Below are 9,869 nucleotides of genomic sequence, written 5' to 3' on the forward strand. Positions count from 1 at the left end.
AGGGGTGGGGGAGGAGGCCTAGTCACCTCCAATTTTTGGTTACTTAAAAAGGCAACTAGAAATGTTTATTTTTTACGAACGTTTTTATTAGTAATAAATATGCATAACTTACGTAACAAACTTCTATATTTGTATATTTTTATTACGTATATGAGAGAGTTCGCCCCCTCGTCAATACCTCGCTCTTTACACTAAAGCTTGAATTTTGTCCCAATTCTTTAAAAATGACCCATCACAAAGGCCGTAGAATAAATAGTTGCAATTAGTAAAAAATACTTTAGTGTAAAGAGCAAGGTATTGTGAAGAAGATGAACCCCATGATTTACGTAATAATTTCTATTCATTTTAGGTTTTAATGCTGCTCCTTACTTCCAGCTGAAAATTTTTTAAAATGTATTTTCTCATTGTTTCTTTTTTTTAAATAATGCTAGAAAATCCTGCAGCCCCTTCATGGAAATTCTCTTCCCTCGTGATAAATTCCTCCATGGAAAGATCCTCCCACTTAACCCCCTCCCCCGATCCACCTCCCCCTCAACACGAAAAAGTACCCCTGAAAACGTCTGTACACTTCTCAATAACCCTTAGTATATGTGGTCTAAGTTTGTAACTTGCAGCACCTCCCCCGGGGACTGTGGGAGATTAAGTCGTCCCGAAAGACATAATTATTAGGTTTTTCGACTATGCTGAACAAAAAGGCTATATCTGAATTTTGATCTTGTAACTTTGGGGAAAAAATGAGCGTGGGAGGGGGCCTATGTACCCTCCAATTTTTTTGGTCCCTTAAAAAGGGAACTAGAACTTTTAATTTCCGTTAGAATGAGCCCTCTCGCGACATTGTGGGACGACTGGGTAGATACGATCACCCCTGGGAAAAAAACAAACAAACACGCATCCGTGATCTGTCTTCTGGCAAAAAAATACAAAATTCCACAATTTTGTAGATAGGAGCTTGAAACTTCTACAATAAGGTTTTTTAATACGCTTAATTTGATGGTGTGATTTTCGTTAAGATTCAATGAATTTTAAGGGATGTTTCCTTCTATTTTCTAAAATAAGGCAAATTTTCTCAGCCTCGTAACTTTTGATGGGTAAGACTAAACTTGATCAATCAATCAATCAATCATACAATCAATCAATTTATTAATACTAAAGAAAACTTAACATATGAAATATAAAACTTAACAAGAAAACTTAAACTTAACTGATAAAACTTACATATTTAAAATCTGCATTAAAATGCAATTCTTTTGATGTAGCTATTGGTATCAAAATTCCATTTTCTCAGGTATCAAATTCTCAGGCTCGTAACTTTTGATAGGTAAGACTAAACTTGAAACTTGATAGGTAAGACTAAACTTGTAATACGAAACTTATATATTTAAAATCAGCATAAGAACGTGATTCTTTTGATGTAACTATTGGTATCAAAATTCCGTTTTTTAGAGTTTTGGTTACTACTGAGCCGGGTCGCTCCTTAATACAGTTCGTTACCACAAATTGTTTGATAAATTGACCAATATTGTATTGACTTCAAATGGATATTTCTAAAAAATTTTGAGTAAACCTTGGAACTATATTATTATTTGTCCCTACTATACATGAATCTATTACCTGATTACCATGATATATATATATATATATATATATATATATATTCTAACTTAAAAAATAGTAACACTAAATCATTATTTTATAATGCGAAGATTAAACAAGCAATTGCTAATCTAAAGAATGAATTTGTAATTGTGCCAGTGGATAAAGGTAATAATAATTTTGCCATAATTTGTCAGAAGCTGTATTGTGATATCTTAAAAAGGGAGTTATGCACAACTAATGTTTATGAAAAGGTAAATATAGAGGATGAGAATTTAATTGAAAAGACTGAAGAAATACTTTTTAGAAATTTTAATATTAAAATAAATGACAATGATAAAAAGTTCCCTTTCCTATATTGGACTGTAAAATTTCATAAGAATCCCCCTAAACCACGGTTTATTGCTGGAGCAGTTAAATGTGCAACCCGCATTGCTGCTACTGACCTCTCTTTAATTTTAAAGTAAATTGTAAATAAACTTAAAACCTATTGTTCTGGTATCAAAAAATTTTCGAATTTTAATCCATATTGGAGTGTTAATAATTCACTGCAGGTGATAGATTCTTTAACAATGGTTTCAGCTAAAAGAATTGAGTCTTTCGATTTTGCGACAATGTATACTAATTTATCACTTAATTTAGTGTTTGATAATATAAAAACTGTTATAAAGAAATCTTTCCTCTTATCTAGTAAAAGGTTCTTAAAAATAGACAGTTATAATAAAAAAGCCATATGGACAAACTGCTTTAATACTACAGTTAACTTGAGATGTTACAGCTTGGATATGATTTTTGAGTTATTGGAATTTGTTTTATACAATACTTATATAAGATTTGGGGGTGATTTGTACAAGCAAATTATGGGAATTCCCATGGGGGGGAATACCAGCCCATTTATAGCTGACTTGTTTTTAAGTCAACTAGAATATAAATATATGATGGATAATAATAATCCAATTAATTTAAAACATGCTTTGTCAAATAATAAAAGATATTTACATGATATTTTGGTCTTAAATTGTAAGGATTTCATTGATATTTCTAAAAATATATATCCATCAGAGCTTATTCTTGGGCCTAGTCATGGCGCTGGTCATGAAGATCATTTCTTAGATTTAAATATTAATATTTGTGATAATAATAAATTAAGTTTTAAAATGTATAATAAAACGGATGATTTTGATTTTGAAGTGATTAGTTTCCCATTCCCTGAAAGTAATATACACTCAAATATCACATATTCAGCGTTTTTCTCACAGTTACTTCGTTATGCAAGGATTTGTAGTAATTATATTGATTTTAAAAATAGATGTAAAATCTTAAGCCAAAAATTGATATCAAGAGGTTTTTCTGCAAATAAATTAACTTGGCAATTTAAAAAATTTAGTTTTCATTATAACGAACTTTTAAATAAATATCAAAAGAATTATCTAGCAATACTTAAAGAAATTTTTAACTAATTTCAGAGGTTCGAGAAATGTTGTCACAGCGCCATTTATTTTGAATTGTGTTTCTAATTGAGCAGATTTTTTTTAAAAATTAGCCACATGGTAAAGATGAATTCTATAATTGTTTAGTTCATTCAGGTTTTTTGCAATGTGTTAATATTTGAGATTTGGTAAAATTTATAATATTTAGTTTACCTATTGTTGCTAAAGGGAGGGATATATTAACAAGATAAGCTTGTTTTGTTTTTACTTGGTTGTTTTACATTTGCTGTTTTTTTTTCATAGGCATGTATTTTGGGGGTGATACCTGACGCGGGGATGCCATGGATATTCTGTGGTAGCCACAACACTGTGCTGGGTAGAGAATTTAGAGTGGCGAAACCCTATATAGGCCAGTGTATTCTCCTGATGAGCCCTTATGTTGGGTGTTGCCTCTGAATTATTTGTCTATATTATTTTTTCTATTGTTCGGTAAATGACGACTTATACTTATTGACGACATGACTGCCTGTCCATGGATTATTCTTTATGGTTGATTGTGTGTGGCTATGCTGTTTGACCTATGTGATTGTATGGATGAGTAGGGTTAAGGCCTCATTCAAGTGCTGGTCTATATTAATCACTAATTTAGGAAAACAGTCTTCCTTTTCTCCTTCTGTCTTTTTTTTTTTTTTTTTTTTTTTTTTTTTTTTTTTTTTTTTTTTTTTTTTTTTTTTTGTGTTTGTGCTGTAGCATTGGTGATTTCTCTTTTCATGATATATATATATATATATATATATATATATATATAAAATAAATAAAAAAATGAAAATGAAAAAAAAACTAAAAAAAAACAAAAAAAAACAGAAAAACTAATAAAACCAATTGAATACAAAAAAAACAACAAAGAAATACAAAAAAACTAAAAAAAAATATACTGCTTTTAACAAAAAAAAACTAAAAAAAGAAAAAAAACATTAGAAAAACTAAAAAAAATAAAAATAATAATAAAATAAAAAATAAAAACAGAAAAACTAAAAAACAACAACAGATATACAAAAAAAAAATAAAATTACATTAAATTGAAATTGCAATAATTAATTACAATAACATTGCAATAAAATATTTTGCAATATAAGGAAGCTTTCATTTCAGTAATTTGCAAAGCGAAAATTGAGGCTCTTATTAAATTTTATTAAATTGCTTAAAGAGTAAAAAACTGGTAATTGTAAAAATATTTGAATATATTTTGAAAATGGATTACAGCAATTCAAAAACCTTAAAAAGGAAACCAGAAGTTTGAAGTTTAGTAAAAATTGTTGTTAGAAGCTGGACTAGATTTAATATTAATGCTTGCGGCTCAAAGAGAAAATATCACTAATGTCAAAGAGAAATTATCCTACAATGTCACCAAAAAGGGAACACCAGGAGGAAACACCAGAGCAACGCAAAACCAGGCTTGCGGCTCAAAGAGAAAGGGCCAGATTAGGAATGTTCAATTTACGTCAACAAAGGCGTGTCGAAGAATCACCCGATCACCGCGAAACCAGGCTTGCAGCTGAAAGAGAAAGTAAAAAAAGAAGGCGTGTGGAGGAATCACCAGAACAACGCGACACCAGGCTTGCGGCTCAAAGAGAACGTACCAAAAGAAGGTGTGTCAATGTATCATAAGAGCAACGAGTGTATAATCACATGGTATTCAGGTACTGCCCATCTGATGATTATTGCTTGAGTCGAGATGTTCGAATCGGGACTATATCTGAAATTTGTCCCTATCGCAAGGCCTTGAAATTTAATGGCGAAACAATGGGAATGTGTTGCGCCTCAGGAAAAGTTAAATTTCCTCAACTGGCTGTCCACCAGAGCCATTGAAGACTTTGCTTACTGGATATACGTGAAAAATTTCCTCCGAAAAATACTCCTTACGGTTGGTTGGTATCCAATCACTTTCGATTTACAGACTATAACCGCCGGGGGATTATATAACAATTTCTACCTCCAGCCTCCTCTGGTCTCTCTTTTAGAGCTAATTGTGTACTTATCCGAAGGCTCGATGAGAGCTAAGATATTTTGGCGTTAAAATACTTCCTTTGAGGTATCTCCCTCTCTCCCTAGCTACTACACAGTCAGAGAACTCCATTGCAGAAATTTAAATACCTTTTTAAGTTTTGTAATTTGTTCTTTGCTTACAGTTAGTGTTTGTTATTAAGAAACATTCGGATATTTTTCATGTAGGATTTTTCCGAAGGGGGGGGGGGAGTTTCTGGGGGATTTTCCATGAGAATAACATTTTTTCATGGAATCCGGGGGGGGGGGAGGCAAGACTTGCACATAAATCCATCTTTCCATAGCACTTCTCAACTAAACTAAAAGATAACAGAACTCAAATAAAATATTCAAATTTGGAAAACCATATTTTCCGCAAGGGCGTATTTTCTAGGAGAGGATTTTTTCTTCGGAGAGGGGGAATAAACGCCTAGACCCGTGGACAGTGATTGGGTGAAAGAGAACCCCTAATAAGACATAAAAAAGGAGAAATAAACCTGGCTTTAAGAGTTTGTGACGTCCGATTTTCTTTGATTTTATGACAATAAAACAGAGGTTTTTTGTTAATCATCTTGACAGTCAGTTATATCATAACTTTTAAAAGCAAACAATTCCAACAAGCTAAAACATGTAAAAACTATAACTTAAGTTTTACTCAATTTAAGTACGGTAGTTGAGTTGCTCGAGAGTTCAGCTATACGAGAGTTCAGTAGCAGGGTGGTTCAGTTTCACGGTGGTTCAGTTGCATGATGGTTCAGTTAGTCGGTACTTCAGTCTTGCGGTGGTCCAGCTACTCAGTGATTCAGTTGGAAGAGGGCTCAGTTGCACGGGGGTTCAGTTACACGCAGGTTTAGTTACACAAGGGTTCAGTTACACACGAGTCCAGTTACACGGGGGTTCAGTTGCACAATGGTTCAGTTACATGGTGTTTCAGTTTTGCGGTGGTCCAGCTACTCAGTGATTCACTTGCAAGAGGATTCCGTTGCTCGGGGGTTCAGTTACACCCAAGTTTAGTTACACGAGGGTTCAGTTACACACGGGTTCAGTTGCACGGTGGTTCAGTTACAGTGGTTCAGTTGCTTGGGGTTCAGTTACACGGTCATTCAGTTGCAATGGAACCCACACTGTTATTGCGTATGACACTTTCCTTTGACTTGGCATTCGGCGGATAGTCAGTAGTGGGCGGTTCCTCGTCAGTTTTCTTTTTACTGTGCGTGAGTGAGTGTCATTGTTTTACCTCTCTTATACTTCTTTCTCCCTGCATTCCCGGTCATAACCCTAATCGACGGACAATTGTAATTCATATTTACCAGAAATACCTTTACAGGAGAGTCAGAAACTTTAAGTGCTAAAGAGGGTATTATGAAATATAATTTTTTGAAGCTCCCATGTTTTGGAATAAATATCGTTAACAACTTTTTTTGATTGAGGAGGGGGGAGGGTGGTTCATGGAGGGCCAGGGGTCAGCTCCCATGACTTTGGAATAAAATATTGATATTTTTTTGGGGGGGGGGCGGGTGCCTGGCCAAAGAAAGCAAGGAGTGAGTCAGTTCCCATAAGTTCGGGAACAAGATATCGTTAATAATTTTTTGGGGGAGGTGGGTAAGGCCATAGGGGGCCAAATGTTGCCTCCCGTAAGTTTTGGAATTAAACATCGTTAATAATTTTTTGAGCGGCTGTCGGGTCATGGAGGGCCAGGGGTCAGCTCTCACAAGTTTTCAAATAAATATCGTTAATATTCCTTTTTGGAGTGTTTGGGTCATGGAGGTCATTTACCATAAATTTTTGAATAAAATATCGCTAATCTTTTTTTGGGGGGGTGGGTCTGACCGTGGAGGGCAAAGGGTCAGATCCCATAAGTTCTGAAATAAAATATCGTTAATTAATTTGTTTTCAGGAGGGTCGAGCCATGGAGGACCAGGAGTCAGCTCTTAAAAGTTTCGGAATAAAATATCGTTAATTTTTTTTTGGTGGGGGCGGGCCATAGGAGGCTAAGGGTCATCTGCCATAAGCCCTATTAGCTAAAATGCCGTTAATTTATTTCTTTGGGGGGGAGTCGGGCCATGGAGGGCCAAGGGTCAGCTCCCATTAATTTTGGAATGAAATATTATTAATGATTTTTTTTTTGGGGGGGGGGAGGATCAGGCCATGGAAGGCTAGAGGTCAGCTCCCGTAAGTTTTGAAATAAATATGGTAGTTTTTTTTCGGGGACGGGGGTTGTCGGGCAATAAAGGGCCAAGGGTCAAGTCCCATAAGGTTTGGAAATAAATATTGTTAATTTTTTTATGGTGTCTGGCCATGGAGGGCCTGGGGTTAGCTCTCATGAATTTTGGAATAATAAATCGCCAAGAAGTTTTTTTGGGAGGGGGTTTCTTGGAAAGAGGAGTCAAGCCATGGAGGGCCAGGGCCCAGCTTCTTTAAGTTTTGGAAAAAACCTATCATTAACAATTGTTTTTGGTGGGGAGAGGGGGATCGGGGAACGGAGGGCCAGGGACAGCTCCCATAATTTTTGGAGTAAATATCGGTAATAAGTTGCTTTTTTTGGGTGGAGGGCCAGGGGTAATAAGTTTTTTAGGTGGATGGGCCAAGGAGGATCAGGGGTCAGCTTCCATCGTTTTTAGAATAAACTATTGTATAGAACAGAATAGAATATGATTTATTGGCTAGAATAGCACATAAGCTAGCATAAGCACGTCAGAACAATTACAATGATAAAATAAATGTTAAGGGATAAACATAGTTACAAAGTTAAATCAATTATTAAAATGCGAAACAAAATAGGGAACGAAAGAGTTATTGTACCTCATGATCAACATTTGGGGACACAAGTTAAGTTGGGTATTTGAAGCTCTACGAGCATTAAGTCTTTCATTAGGAAGGATTGGGGGATTTTCTTTAAGGGGGGAAAAAGACGTCAATGATAGTCAGAACTAAGGTACTTGCACCCAAAGTTCATAGTAAGGAGATGACGTCGTGATTCGAATGTAGTAAGTTCAAGTCTAGCCAAACCTTCATCAAGTAGTATAGGATGTCCCCAGTATAATTTTTCATTGCTCTTTTTTGAATGCTTTCAATTTTAGAACATTGGGCATTGGCCAACCCAGGGTGCCAGACAGGGCAAGCATTTTCGAGAACGAGTCTTATTTAAGAACAATAAATTATTTTAAGGTTCTTGATTGATATGGAGAGCTTTTTGAGAAGAGAGAAAGATTTAAGGATAAAACTACCAGACTTAAATAAGTGAAAAGTGTGGGACTTCTGTTTAAGGTCATTTTCCAACTGCACACCAAGCAGTTTAACTGTATTTAAATTTGGCATGCAAAGGTAATTATTGATTGAGGGCATTAAACTGCTTTTCGGAATACTTAGGTTGAGTTTAACATTGTTAAGATCATTCTTTAAGTTGTTAATGAGTGAGCCAAGTTTAACGCCCAAAGTATTTGAGGCTTGACAAAGGTTAAGTAATTTAAAATCATCCGTAAATTTAAAGTGTTGTCAAAGTTTGGTAAAACATTGTTAAAAACAATTAAAAATGCTAAAGGACCCAATTTAGTCCCTTGAGGTGCTCCACAGGAAATCGAGGTAAAACCTGATGAATCTCCGTTAGGGAGGACTACACATTGCTCACGACCAGACAAAAAACTAGCTACCATACGTAAACCAAAATCTCTGACACCTAAAGCCCTTGCATTATCAATAACTATCTGATGATCCAAGTTGTCAAAGGCTTTGCTAATATAAGCAAAAACAGCCTCAACGTAGGAACTACTTAACTCAAGATGTTTGAAAACAGTGTCAAGTATATAATATAAACAATGCGATGGTGCTATGATTATAAAGCTATTTATTTTTTTCTTGGGGGAGGGGTTGGGCCATGGAAGGACAGGAGTCAGATCCCATAAGTTTTGAAATACAATATCGTTAGTAATTTGTTTTTTTTGCTTTTTGGGGGGAGGGGGTCAACCATGAAGGGCCAGAGGTCAGCTCCTTTTAAGTTTTGGAATAAAACATCGCTAATAAGTCTTTTTTGAGTGGAGGGGGGGGGGGGGTTGCACTCATCTGATCTTCGAATTATTTTAAAAACCCTTTCATTAAAACTTTATATACCCCTGGCGCATAAATTGTTACACCTGCCCCTGGGCTCTGGGGGTTGTGTTGACGGCGAAGATTTTGTTATTTATCTTCGAAATATTTTTAACAAAATGGCTGTATCGGAATTTTATCGGAAGCATTTGGGGAAAAAAGGGCTGTAGTTTCCCTCTGATCACATTTGTCTCTAAAAAAAGGACACTAGATTTTCTGATTTCCGATCGAATGACCCCCTTCCTGTGTTTATACGACCACCCCTTTCATATGATGTGTCTCTAGGAAAAGAAATATAACATTGAAGCCTTTACTTTAGGCAACGCTATAGCATTGCCTCTGATTTTCACGGTTCGATGTTCCAACAGCAAGGGCAGTATTACAAAAACGTAATAAATGCTTTAAAAACTTCTTGCTTTTGAAACCACCAAAAGAAAAAGCTTAGAAAATAGTAATTTTGAGGTATCAGTATACTTTAATATGGGTCAGAAGGGCAAGAAATGTTATTACTTTCAAGTCTAAGATACTTAAAAAAATGTATTTCAAATATTTTGACTACTATTGACCATCGGACAAAAAAGAAGGCTTTTACAGGTGACAAAAATTCAATAAAAACGCGACATCAAAACTCTTTTTTCAAACTCTTTGCATAGCGGAGAAAATGTTAGGTAAACCATAAGTAAATACTGAACGTATGTTGAAGACCAAATCAGATGATTT

This window comes from Artemia franciscana, chromosome 9 (assembly GCF_032884065.1).
Source record: "Artemia franciscana chromosome 9, ASM3288406v1, whole genome shotgun sequence".
Taxonomy (NCBI): Eukaryota; Metazoa; Arthropoda; class Branchiopoda; order Anostraca; family Artemiidae; genus Artemia; species Artemia franciscana.